General features: G+C 43.3%; 1 protein-coding gene across 10 annotated transcripts in view; it reads right to left on the bottom strand.

Annotated features, from left to right (window-relative positions):
* The window catches only part of sgcg (sarcoglycan, gamma), an 827414-nt gene that overhangs the window by 396389 nt on the left and 416883 nt on the right, over positions 1-14142 (bottom strand). The window lies entirely within an intron of this gene.

The raw sequence follows: 14142 nt of genomic DNA on the forward strand, positions 1-14142 counted from the left end.
CGGATTGGCCACAATTTAAAAGTTAATCTTTCCTACGTTTTCAATAAACTCCCGGTAGATAAAACTAAACAGGAGAGCAACAAAGGGCACTATAAGTTGAGGTCCAGCATAGTTTACTTTACGTAATTCTGAGTATTGAGGGAGGTGCCAACTCAATGTGTTACTACAAATAAACTGTGATTGTCACATCAGTTTCTGTAACGTTGCATATTTAAGATGAATACTTTCCACAATTTACATCACCTACGGTGACATTGCATTGCACTGCATACGTGAATTTCTACACTTCTTCACTCTTCAAATATGTGTTCATATAATTTTGAGTAAGCAATAGTACTGAGAAGGATATTTACTGGGAAATATTATCAATATTAAGCCTTGGATTTGTGTTTTACCCATAGGACAACAGCAGCACCTAATCCACAGTGCATAGCTAGTGTCAGGGACACCTTGGAGTAGCAGCACCTGTGTATGCCAACTGCAAATTGCATGATAGCTGAACTAATCCTGGCTACTTCTGCATGCTATTGGATCTCTGCAGCATTGCTCATGGTGAGTCAGAGAACATGATGTTTTTAACATCGACCAGCTAGGCCCTAACACTCTCAGCCTTCCTCTGACTTCCAGCAGAAAGAAATTGCGGGTTTTTCCTGTTGCTTTTCCCAGCAAGCCCTGGCTTTGAGTTGATTTTCTCTTTCACCACTTTGTAAGGCTTTTCTCTTGCATGTCTTCTCTCTCCACAAATGTGCTCAAAGTTAATTAAGAAGATACACCAACATATAAACTTGGCATAAAGAAGCCAATTGATATTTGGCTGACTTCTTCTTGAAGTAGGGCCCATAACTTGTCCAGGCAGGGGAGGAAAACTGGATGGGGAACTATTCTGTGACAGATGAAAATAAATCATATATAAATTATCCTATATGGGTAAAAGACTAATTTTTTTTTGTGCAGACTTAGTTTTAAAACTCAATTAAAAGGTTACCCAGGGGCAATGAGAACAGCAAAAGCAGCAGGATTTTATTGAGGTCAGCAGCTCATGGTTAGTATTCCCTACTGGATGATGTAGCTCTTCCCTGCTCAGTAATGTGACTTCCCTCATCTGTGGCGTTGCCTCTGGCACTGCTGCTAAAAAGAGTTGTGTCAGCAAGAGGATATGGCCCATCAGTAGGTTAAATCGTGCAAGGACAGCAGCACAAAGCTTCCAAATAAAGCGGGGGTGGAGCCTAGAGGTGAATATCTGTCAAAATGTCAGGCAGCTCCACTAAGAAAAAATAATTAAATATCAAGTCAGGAAATCCTGTGGCCTGACTCACACATTCGCAAAGTAGCCAATTCTGACTTCTTGAACATCCCTGACTTTAATCGATCCAACTTGGTGGTCCTGCCTTCTTCTGCCGAGGCTCTAACGTCTGGAATTTCCTCCTTAAACCTCTCTGCCTCATCACCTATTTCTCCTCTTTAACATTTACCTTCTTGATCATAGAGGTAGAGAGTCATAGAGGTCTACAGCACAGAAAAATTCAATCAAATTGGTCAGACATGACCTCCCTTTAACAAAACCATGCTGATTGCCCTTGATTAATCCCTGCCTCTCCAAGTGTAGATTAATTCAGTCCCTCAGAATTGCTTCCTATAGTTTCCCCACCACTGAGGTTAGACTGACTGGCCTATAGTTCCCTGCTTTATCCCTTCCTCCCTTCTTGAATAATGGTACCACATTGGCTGTCCTCTAGTCCTCTGGCACCTCTCCTTTGGCCAGAGAGGTATTGAAAATTATTGACAGTGCCCCTGCTATCTCCTCCCTTGCCTCACTCAGCAGTTTGGGAGACATTTCATCCGGGCCTGGAGATTTATCTACTTTTAAGTCTGCTAGACCACTTAGAACCTCCTCCCTTTCTATGCTAATTTCTTTAATTATATCACAGTCCTTCTGCCTGATTTCCTCTCACTTGTTAACACTGACACAAAGTATTAATTTAAAACCCTACCTACATCTTCTGTCTCCACACAAATTCCCACTATGGTCCTTAATGGGCCCTACTCTTTCCCTAGTTATCCTCTTACTCTTAATGTACTTGTAAAATAACTTTGGATTTTCCTTTATTTTACCTGACAATGTTTCTTCATGACCCCTTTTTGCTCTCCTAATTTCCTTTTTAAGTTCTCCCCTACACATTCTATACTCCTCTAGGGCTTCTGCTGTTTGGAGCCTCAGTCTCTGCCATAAGCCTCCCCTTTTTCTTTATTCAATCTTGTATATCCCTCGACATCCAAGGTTCCCTGGATTTGTTGGTCCCACCCTTTGTCTTTTCTGGAATATGTTGGCCCTGTACTCTCCTTATTTCCTTCTTGAATGAGTCTCACTGATCTGACGCAGATTTACCTAAAGTAGCTGCTCCCAGTCCACTCTGGCCAAATCATATCTGATCTTCTTAAAATCGGCCTTCCCCCAGTTTAGAACTCTGAGTTCTGGCCCATCCTTGTCCTTTTCCATAACAACCTTGAATCTAACGGAGTTATGATCACTATCTGCAAAATGCTCCCCTACTAATATCTCTACCACTTGCCTGGCTTCATTCCCTAAAATTAAGTCCAGGACCTCCCCCTCTCTTGTAAGACCTTCTACATACTGGCTTAAAAAGCTCTCCTGGATGCATTTTAAGAATTCTGCTCCCTCTAAATCTATCACATATTAACCCAGTTAATGTTGGGGAAGTTGAAATCTCCCACTATTATTACCCTATTATTTTTACACTTCTCTGAAATTTGCCAACATATCTGCTCTTCTATTTCTCTCTGACTGTTTGGGGGCCTATAGTACACTCCCAGCAATGTGATTGCTCCATTTTTGTTGTTCAGTTCTACCCATATGGCTTCATTTGAGGAGCCTTTTAAGATGTCATCCCTCCTTCCTGCTGTAATTGATTCCTTGATCAATATTGCGATACCCCCTCCTCTTTTACCTTCTTCCCTGTCTCGCCTGAAGACCCTATATCCTGGAATATTGAGCTGCCAATCCTGCCCTTCTCTCAACCATGTCTCTGTGACAGCAATGACATCATACTTCCATATGTTCATTTGTGCCCTTAACTCATCTGCCTTATTTGTCAGACTCCTTGCATTAAAATAAATGCCATCCAGCCTTGCCAAACTCCCTTGTGCCTTAACTGGCCTATAACTTCTATGCCTTCCAGACTCACTTGCTCTCTCCTCTAATTTTGGCAGTGCATCTCCCCCTGAACCTCCTCTCAGATCCCATCCCCCTGCCAAGTTAGTTTAAACCCTCCCCAACTGCACTAGCAAACCTCCCTGCAAGGATGTTGGTCCCATTCCGGTTCAGGTGCAACCCATCTGCCTTGTACAGGTCCCACCACCCCCAGAAACAGTCCCAATGTCCCAGAAATCTAAAGCCCTCCCTCTTGCACCATCTTTCCAGCCACGCATTCATCTGGATTAACCTCCTATTTCTATACTCACTGGCACGTGGCACTGGAAGTAATCCAGAGATTACTACCTTTGAGGTCCTGTTTTTTAATCTGTTTCCTAGCTTCCTAAATTCTGCTTGCAGGACCTCATCCCTCTTTCTACCTATGTTGTTGGTACTGATATGTACCACGATCTCTGTCTGTTTGCCCTCCCCCTTTAGAATACCCTAACATCCTTGACCCTGGCACCAGGGAGATAACATACCATCCTGGAGTCACATCTATGGCCGCGAAACACCTGTCTGTTCCCCTTACTATTGAGTCTCCTACCATTATTGCTCTTCCCCTCTTTTTCCTCCCTCCCTGTGCAGCTGAGCCACTCACAGTGCCATGAGCGTGGCTGCACTCCCCAGAGGAACCATCACTCTCACAATTTTCCAACATAGAAAAATGGTTCTCGAGTGAGATGCACCCTGGGGATTTTCTGACTACCTACTTGACACCTTTCCTCTGACTGATGGTCACCCAATTTCCTCCCTGTCCATACTTCTGTAAGCTGTGGGGTGACCACGTCTAAAAGTGTGCTATCCATGAAACTCTCAGCCACATGGATGCACCTCAGTGCCTCCAGCTGCCGCTCAAGCTCCAAATCATGGAGCTCAAGTAGCTGCAGCTGGTGGCACTTCCTGCACACGTGGTCGGTCAGAGCGCAAGGAGGGTCTAGGACTTCCCACATGTTGCAGGCGGCACATAATGTGGGACTGAGTTGCCCTGCCATGCCTCTAGTTGAAAAAAACCTTACTTTAAGTTAAATACATAAAAATTGTTAGATTATTTATGAACTTTAAATAAAAACTAGAACCTTACTTTTCCTTAGTTGGTTGATCAGCCATGACCATAATGAATGGTGGAGCAAGCACAAAAGGCCGAATGGCCTATTCCTGCTCCTATTTTCCATGCTTCTATGTTAATTTATTTTAAACTGGAGAGAAAAACTGGAGAAAAACACTGACCCACTACTCACCAATCAGCTCTCACCTTTGTGTTGACATCACTTTTTGAAGCTTCCCCGCACTTGCGCTGATTCTGATCTCTTCGCCGCTCTCTCGCGCTGTCTTGTGATGTCACTTTTGTTATTTTCAACAAGAACCGACTGCAGGACACTCTTCCCAGACTGCTTCAGCGCGATCAAGCTTTTGTTTTTCTGTCCTAATATCTCCTTATGTGGCTCGGTGCCAAATTTAGTTTGATAACTCTCCTATAAAGCACCTTGGGGCTACATTAAAGGAGCTACATAAATACAAGATATGCTGTTGTACCATTGAGGGGGGAGAGGAAGAATGAAATAGCTTGAAATATAGCACCTTTTACTACCTAAGGATATTCCTAAACTCTTCACAGCATTTAAAGTATTGTAGTCACTGTTGTAACGTGGGGAAATGTAGCAACCAATTTGTGCACAGCAAGCTTCGACATACAGCAATGAGTTAATGGCCAGATAGTCTGATTTAGTGATGTTGCCTGAGGGATACCTGTTGGCCAGAAAGTTCCCCTCTGCTTCTTTGATATAGTGCCATAGGTTATTTCACATCCATTTGCAAAAGCAGACGGGTTTGTTTTATATCTCATCCAAAACATGGCAACTACAACAATGCTGCACTGCAACTGAAGTATTGGCCTAGACCATGTGTTCAAGTGGCAGCATTGAGACCTCACAGCTCTTAAGTTCCTGGCATAAGGAACAAGTTCTGGCTTAGGTTAAAGCCAATCTAACTGTAATAATATTGTAGTCATAATTGTGTACAAAATTGATGGCATAGTCAACAATTACCTGGTGGAGACAATATCCTCCTCATGAAGTATACTTGGCTATTATTTGGCTTTAAACAGGGTATTCCTTGCACCTTGCCAAATTGGGTTTACAAAATCTATGATGGGAGGTTATTGGCTTTGTAGAAATTTGAAGTTGCTAACATTTACAAGTAGCAGCAAGCATTCTCAAGGACTCATCAGCAAGTGTTCTCAAGGATTCACCTCTTCCATATGTTTTCTAACTACCTTTGCTATTTGCATCTCCCAGTGTAGATAAGGCATGTTATGAAGTCAAGGAACTGAATATTGTAACTAAAATACATGGGCACTTTATAGAATAGAGATAGATTTTCTGACATCATGGACAGTTTCTCTTAGCAAATGTTGATTTGTCCATTCCTGGTTCTAAAAGTAATGCATGTACTGCAAAGTAACACATTTTGGAATTAAAAAGATGTACAGCTTAAATAGGAAAAAAAGATTAAGTGAGGTAGAGAAGATGAAGAACTTAAATGTGCAGATACACATGATATTAAAGATCGCAATGTAAATTGATCTCTCCCCGCTGTCCCCACTCCCGACCCCACAAGGTGGCAAATGGAATCATTCTTGGTTTTGTATTTAAAGGAATATAATAAAAAAGCAAGGGTGTAATGTTGAATTCATACAAAGACACTGTTGATTTACCACGTATTATGTGCAGTTTTGGGACACCTCATTAGAGAAAGGATATAAAAGCAATGAAACAGGTGCCGTGTGGGTTACTGAGATGTTATCAGAGATGGGGGAGTGCATCAGAGTTCTTTTTACTGGTGCTGGGAAGATTAAGGGTTTATCTGGCAGAGGTCTATAGTATTATGAAGGTTACAATGAGGTGAACATGCCCTGATTTTGGTTGCTTTATCATCCCATATTTCAGGAATAAAGGAATTGGAGCAAAACCAAGATTGCAACAATTGACTTACTGCCAATTTCCTGAGGACTGCCTGCTGTGATTTCCTAGTGGACTTTGATTTAGGTTATGGTCGCTCAACCAGAGACAGGCAGAGAGGGAGCATTGTTATGCCACACCATGTAAATGGATAGAGTGTATGGAGTGGGAAATGGCCAGAACTATGATCCCTTAAAGGATTTACTGGAATGAAGTCTGGCAAGAAGAAAAATCACTCTACATAGCACTTTTTAGGCTTTAGGCTGAGCAGAATTACTCTACCTTCTCCTTGCAGACAATCTTCACCCACCATCTGTAATTCTTTGTCACTCCCATTCTACCATTTGCCAACCCCCCACCCCACCCCCACCCCCACCCCTCAAATCAACTCATCCCACTCCTTGAATACTGTGCTGCAGGCCCATGCTCCGACCTGCTTGATTTCCTGCCTTTCCAAAATGGTGAGCTGCCTATCAGCACGTGGATTGCATGGACGCCTCACTGATTAAGTTTAAATGAGCTGGGTCTTCAGAGCCATGGACCACCGGCCAACAACATTGGGTAAGTGATGCAATAGCAAAAGTAATCAAAGGGAAGGTTAGGGAAGAAATTTCGGCTGGTTAAAATGTGGAATTCCCTATCGCAAACCTTTGTCAAGCAGAGGCCACAAACTCTATTAGGAAAAAACAGCCAGCTTGAAAAATAAAAATTAAAAATTAAAAGACATGGGAAGTAAGCAGAAAAGTAGGATTGAACCAGATAGCTCATGTAGAGGGAAACAAAAGATTGTGAATCTATGCTAGTGCTCAGCGACTTGGCTGAAATCTGGTTTACCAACAACAAATATCTGTTTGACAGGTGGAATGGATTTTGAGATCTTCCCTAGTGATACCATTAACACAAACAAACTTTGCAGCAGATATTTCTTTCAAATGACCCAACAAAGGCTGTTTGGATGTATACAAAACAGTTGTCAAATATGGAAATTGGTGCTTTATTAAGTGTTTTCAGGGATCGGGGATCTGACTAAGTATGATCTCTATTTGAAAAGAAAATCAGCTGGGCAAAGCCATAACAGGTACTTGAAAAGAGCTTAGCAAAGCCTTTGCAATCTGTTTTATATAAGCAATAGTCTCATTAAGATAAATAAGATACCACAATAAGATTAATTGCCATGTCAGGTGTTCTTGTCTTGTCCTGGAACTTATTTATTTCAATTTTGTTCAGTCAAAAAAAGGATTAGCTCAACCTGGGGACTGTTTCTTGGATACTGCTGTTCATCCATAACTTGGAAGAAAAACTGACATTCAGCTAGTTGGGGGCATCAGGAAATAGCATAAATCCATACAAGATGAGGTCACTTGCCAAGAGCAGGTAAGTCCACAGGTACAGCAGCCCATGGGAGGGGACATTTCAACTGAAGGAGGGAAAGCTTAAGATTTTTTAAAAATTTGTTTATGGGATGTGGCCATCACTGGCTAGGTGAGCATTTATTGCCCATCACTAATTGCCTTTGGGCTCAGAGGACATTTAAAAATCAACCACATTGCTGTGGGTCTGAAGTCACATGTAGGCCAGACCAGGTAAGGATGGCAGATTTCCTTCCCAAAAAGACATTAGTGAACATAAGAACTTAGGACAGGAGTAGGCAATTCAACCCCATGAGTCTGCCCCGCCATTCAATACGATCATGGCTGATCTCATTTCCATAAGACCATGAGACATAGGAGAAGAAATTAGGCCATTCGGCCCATCGAGTCTGCTCCGCCATTCAATCATGGCTGATAAGCTTCTCAATCCCATTCTCCCGCCTTCTCCCCGTAACCTTTGATCCCCTTACCAATCAAGAACCTATCTATCTTGGTCTTAAATACACTCAATGGCCTGGCCTCCACAGCCTTCTGTGGCAATGAATTCCATAGATTCACCACTCTCTGGCTAAAGAAGTTTCCCCTCATCACTGTTCTAAAAGGTCTTCCCTTTACTCTGAGGCTGTGCCCTTGAGTCCTAGTCTCTCCTACTAATGGAAACATCTTCCCCACGTCCACTCTATCCAGGCCTTTCAGTATTCTGTAAGTATCAATCAGATCCCCCCTCATCCTTCTAAACTTCATCGAGTATAGACCCAGAGTCCTCAAATGTTCCTAATATGTTAAACCTTTCATTCCTGGGATCTTTCTCATGAACCTCCTCTGGACCCTCTCCAGAGCCAGCACATCCTTCCTGAGATACGGGGCCCAAAATTGCTCACAATATTCTAAATGTGATCTGACCAGAGCCGTTTAAAGCCTCAGCAGCACATCCCTGCTTTTATATTCTAGTCCTCTCGAAATAAATGCCAACATTGCATTTGCCTTCCTAACTACCGACTCAACCTGCAAGTTAACCTTAAGAGAATCCTGGACTAGGACTCCCAAGTCCCTTTGCACTCCAGATTTCTGAATTCTCTCCCCATTTAGAAAATAGCCTATGCTTCTATTCTTTCTACCAAAGTGCATGACCTCACATTTCCCCATGTTGTATTCCATCTGCCACTTATTTGCCCATTCTCCTAACCTGTCTAAATCCTTCTGCAGCCTCCCCGCCTTCTCAATACTACCTGCCCCTCCACCTATCTTTGTATCATCTGCAAACTTAGCCAGAATGCCCTCAGTTCCTCCATCTAGATCATTAATGTATAAAGTGAAAAGTTGTGGTCCCAACACTGACCCCTGCGGAACTCCACTAGTCACCGGCCACCATCCGGAGAAGGACCCCCTTATCCACACTCTCTGCCTCCTGCCAGACAGTCAATCTTCTATCCATGCTAGTACCTTGCCTCTAACACCATGGGCTCTTATCTTACTGAGCAGCCTTCTGTGCGGCACCTTGTCAAAGGCCTTCTGGAAGTCCAAGTAGATAACATCCATTGGCTCTCCTTTGTCTAACCTGCTTGTTACCTCCTCAAAGAATTCTAACAGATTTGTCAGGCATGACCTCCCCTTGATGAAACCATGCTGACTTTGCCCTATTTTACCATGCATTTTCAAGTATTCTGAAACCTCATCCCTAATAATGGACTCTAAAATCTTACCAACGACCGAGGTCAGGCTAATTGGCCTGTAATTTCCCGTCTTTTGCCTCACTCCCTTCTTAAACAGGGGGGTTACATTAGCAATTTTCCAGTTCGCTGGGACCCTCCCTGTCTCCAGTGATTCCTGAAAGATCACCACTAATGCCTCCACTATCTCTTCAGCTATCTCCTTCAGAACTCTGGGGTGTAATCCATCTGGTCCAGGTGATTTATCCACCTTCAGACCTTTCAGTTTTCCTAGCACCTTCTCCTTGGTAATGGCCACCATACTCACCTCTGACCCCCGAATCTCTTGAACTTTGGGGACATTTCTCGTGTCTTCCACCATGAAGATTGACGCAAAGTACCTATTCAGTTCCTCTGCCATTTCTTTGTTCCCCACTACTACTTCTCCAGCGTCATTTTCCAGCGGCCCAATGTTCACTTTTGCCTCTCTCTTACCCTTTATATATCTAAAAAAACTCTTGCAATCTTCTTTTATATTACTGGCTAGTTTACCCTCATATTTAATCTTCTCCCTCCTTATTTCTTTTTTAGTTGTCCTCTGTTGGTCTTTGTAGGCTTCCCAATTACCTGGCTTCCCACTGCTCTTCGCCGCATTGTATGCTTTCTCTTTAGCTTTTGTGCTGTCCCTGACTTCCCTTGTCAGCCATGGTTGCCTCGTCCTCCCTTGAGTATGCTTCTTCTTCCTAGGGATGCAGTTTTGCTGTGTCTCCCAAATTACTCCCAGAAACTCCTGCCATTGCTGTTCCACTGTTCTTCCTGCTAGGTTCATCTCCCAGTCAATTCTGGCCAGCTCCTCCCTCTTGCCTCTGTAGTTGCCTTTATTCAACTGTAATACATCTGATTCCAGCTTTTTCCTCTCAAATTGCAGGGTAAATTCTATCATATTATGGTCACCTCCTCCTAAGGGTTCCTTCACCTTAAACTCCCTTATCAAATCTGCCTCATTACACATCACTCAATCTAGAATTGCCTGTTCCCTAGTGGGCTCCAGCACAAGCTGCTCCAAAAAGCCATCTTATAGACATTCCACAAATTCCTTTTCTTGGGATCCACTACCAATCTGATTTTCCCTGTCTACCTGCATATTGAAATCCCCCATGATCACTGTAACCTTGCCTTTCTTACACGCCTTTTCTATCTCATGGTGTATCTTGTGCCCCACATCCTGACTACTGTTCAGAGGCCTGTACATAACTCCCATTGTGGTTTTTTAACCTTAGCAGTTCCTCAGCTCTACCCGCACAGATTCTACATCATGTCATGATGTCATTTCTTGCTATCGATTTAATTTCATTTCTTACTAACAAAGCAACCCCACCACCTCTGCCAATCTGCCTATCTTTTCAATAGGATGTATATCCTTGGATATTTAGCTCCCAGTCCTGATCCCCTTGCAGCCATGTCTCCGTGATGCCCACCACATCATACCTGCCAATTTTAATCTGCGCCACAAGCTCATTTACCTTATTTTGTATACTGTGTGCATTCAGATACAACACCTTCAGTCCTGTATTTCCTGTCCCCCTTCTCATTGTCGTTCCTTTATCTGATGTGCTTGAAGTTAGATTCCTAGCCCTTTCCAAACACTGTCCTATTTTGTGTTCTGGAGACTTTAATTGCCTCTCCTGGGCTCTCCTTTCTTTTCAGTTTTTTCATAATTTTCCATGAAGTTGAATCCACCCCCTATATGCTAACCTGTTGCTTTGTTTCCCATTAGTCATACTTCTTGGAGTTTTACCCTTCCCTTACCCCCCACTTTCTAGTTTAAAGTCCTGTTGACCACCCTATTTACCCTTTTCGCTAGAACATCGGTCCCAGATTGGTTCAGGTGGAGACCGTTCCAATGGTACAGATCCCTCCTGTTCCAACACTGATGCCAATGCCCCACGAAATGGAACCCCTCTTTCCCGCACCACTCCTTTAGCCACGTGTTTACTTCCGTTATTCTCGCATCCCTATGCCAATTTGCACGTGGCTCGGGTAGTCATCCGGAAATTATAACCCTTGAGGACCTATTCTTTAGTTTAGTTCCTAGTTCCTGATAATCCCCAAACAGGTCCTCTTTCCTAGTCTTACCTATGTTATTTGTCCCAACGTGGACCACAACAACTGGATCCTCCCCCTCCCTCTCCAATATCCTTTCAAGCGGGTCAGAGATGTCCCTCACCCTGGCACCGGGCATGCAACATACCATGTGGGACTCTCGATCCTCCTTACAAAGGATGGTATCATTTCCCCTAATTATAGAATCCCCTACAACTACCACTTGGCTTTTTGCTCCCCTTTCTTGAATGGCCTCCTGTGCCACGGTGCCATGGTCAGCTGGCTCATCCTCCCTACAGCCCTGTTCCTCATCCACACAGGGAGAAAGTACCTCGTACCTGTTGGACAAGGTCAAGAGCTGAGGCTCCTCTGTTCCCAAACACAGGATCCTTTTACCTGCCTCACTTGCAGTCACACCCTGTTGACCCTGACCACTGATCGAATTTGAGGCACTTAATCTACCGGGTGTGACCGCGTCCTGAAACAAAGTGTCCAGGTAACTTTCCCCCTCCTGAATGTGCTGCAGTGATAACCTTTCACCTCCTTGCTTATTAAGAATCTATCTAGCTCTGCCTTAAAAATATTAAAAGACTCTGCTTCCACCACCTTTTGAGGAAGACAATTCCAAAGACTCATGACTCTCTGAGAGAAAAAAATTCGCCTCATCTGTATTAAATGGGCCACCCCTTATTTTTCAAAAGTGACACCCCCAGTTCTAGGTCAGATTTCCACCTAGAGTATTACCGTATTTTGCTCGGACTCCAGCTCATCAATTCTGAGCCGGAGTTCCTCCAGCAACCAACACTTGCTGCAGATGTGGTCACTGCGGCTCGCAATGGGATCTGCCAGCTCCCACATCATACAGCTACAGCACATCACCTGCACAGCCAACTCGACTAAGTTAATTAATTTATTAATTAGCTTTGCAGTGTATTTTTTCAAATTTGGTGCAGATTTCCTATCAACCAATCAGGTCACAGCTTTCCTGTAATGTCATTTTTTCAGTTTTGGCTTCAGTTACTCTGTGCCCCGCTCCGGTGCTCCTCCCTCCGAGTCTGCTCCCTGGAGACAAGGCCGCGAATCCCCGAGGTAAGCTAGATTTATACTCACCGCTCCGGTGCTCCTCCCTCCGAGTCTGTTCCCTGGAGACAAGGCTCCAACACCAATTTCCCGCCCTCACCCCATAACCTTTCAACCTGTTACTAATTAAAAATCTGTCTATTTCCACCTTAAATTTATTCAGCGTCCCAGCATCCACTGCACTCTGCAGAATTCCATACATTCGTGACCCTTTGAGAAAAGTAATTCCTCCTCATCTCTGATTTAAATCTACCACCCCTTAGCCTAAAACTATGGACTCTCATTCTAGAGTGCCCTACTAGGGGAAACATCTGCTCCACGTCTACTTTGTCTATCCCCTTTAGCATTTTATATACCTCAATTAGATCTCCTCGCATCCTTCTAAACTCTAGTGAGTATAGGCCTAAACTGCTCAATCTCTCCTCATAAGACAAGCCTCGCATCTCTGGAATCAATCTAGTGAACCTCCTCTGAACCACCTCCAGTGCAACTACATCCCTCCTTAAGTAAGGGGACCAAAACTGTGCACAGTACTCCAAGTGCAGTCTCACCAATGCCTTGTATAGTTGCAACAACACTTCCCTATTTTTATACTCTATTCCTTTAGCAATAAATGCCAAAATTCCATTTGCCTTCCTTATTACCTGCTGCACCTGCATACTAGCTTTCAGCGATTCATGCACAAGGACACCCAGATCCCTCTGCACTGAAGCATTCTGAAGTTTCTCTCCACTTAAATAACAAGTCACCTTTTTATTCTTCCAACCAAAATGGATAACCTCACACTTATCCACGTTAAACTCCATCTGCCAAATTTTGGCCCATTCACCTAATTTGTCCATATCCATTTGTAAATTTCTTATTTCTTCATTGCAACTTACTTTCCCACCTATTTTGTTGTCATCTGCAAATTTAGCTATAGTACCTTCTATCCCTGAATCCAAGTCATTAATATAGATTGTAAATAGTTTGGGCCCAAGGACCGAATCCTGTGGCAGCCCACTAGTTTCAGCTTGCCATCCAGAAAAATACCCATTTATCCCTACTCTCTGCTTTCTGTTGATTAGCCAATCCTCTATCCAAGCTCATATATTACCCCTAATTCCGTGTGATCTTATCTTGTGTATTAATCTTTTGTACGGCACCTTATCAAAGGCCTTCTGGAAGTCCAGATATACTACATCTACAGGGTCTCCATTATCCACTTTGCTTGTCACATCTTCAAAGAACTCTAGCAAATTAGTCAAACACGATTTACTCTTCATAAAACCATGCTGACTCTGATGGATTGCATTTTGACTTTCCAAATGCCCCATTACTACTTCCTTAATAATGGATTCCAGATGGGTTTTTACGACAGTGGTTGCATGGTTGATATCAGACTTTTAATTCCAGATTTTTATTGAATTCAAATTTTAACCATCATGGTGGGTTTCAAACCCAGGTCCCCAGAGCATTACCCTGGGTCTCTGGAATACTAGTCAGTGACAATACCACTATGCCACCATCTCCCCTCTCTATTGGGGCCTAGAAGATCACTGCAACTAAAGCCCCAAAGGAAATAAACTCATCTTACCTGTTGTGGCATCATTTGGCCCCAATCCAGTTGTTCACAGGATAGGTTTGGTGGGAAATTTGCTGCCATTTACTGCACAGACCTAGTGGTAATGATTACAGTCACCAGGAACATATGTGCTTATTCTAAAAATGTTCCTGGTAGCTTTAGAATGGTATTCTTGTCACTTGCGGTGAAAATAGCAACTGGCTGT

The sequence above is a fragment of the Cetorhinus maximus genome, chromosome 7 (genome assembly GCF_964194155.1).
Source record: "Cetorhinus maximus chromosome 7, sCetMax3.hap1.1, whole genome shotgun sequence".
Taxonomy (NCBI): domain Eukaryota; kingdom Metazoa; phylum Chordata; class Chondrichthyes; order Lamniformes; family Cetorhinidae; genus Cetorhinus; species Cetorhinus maximus.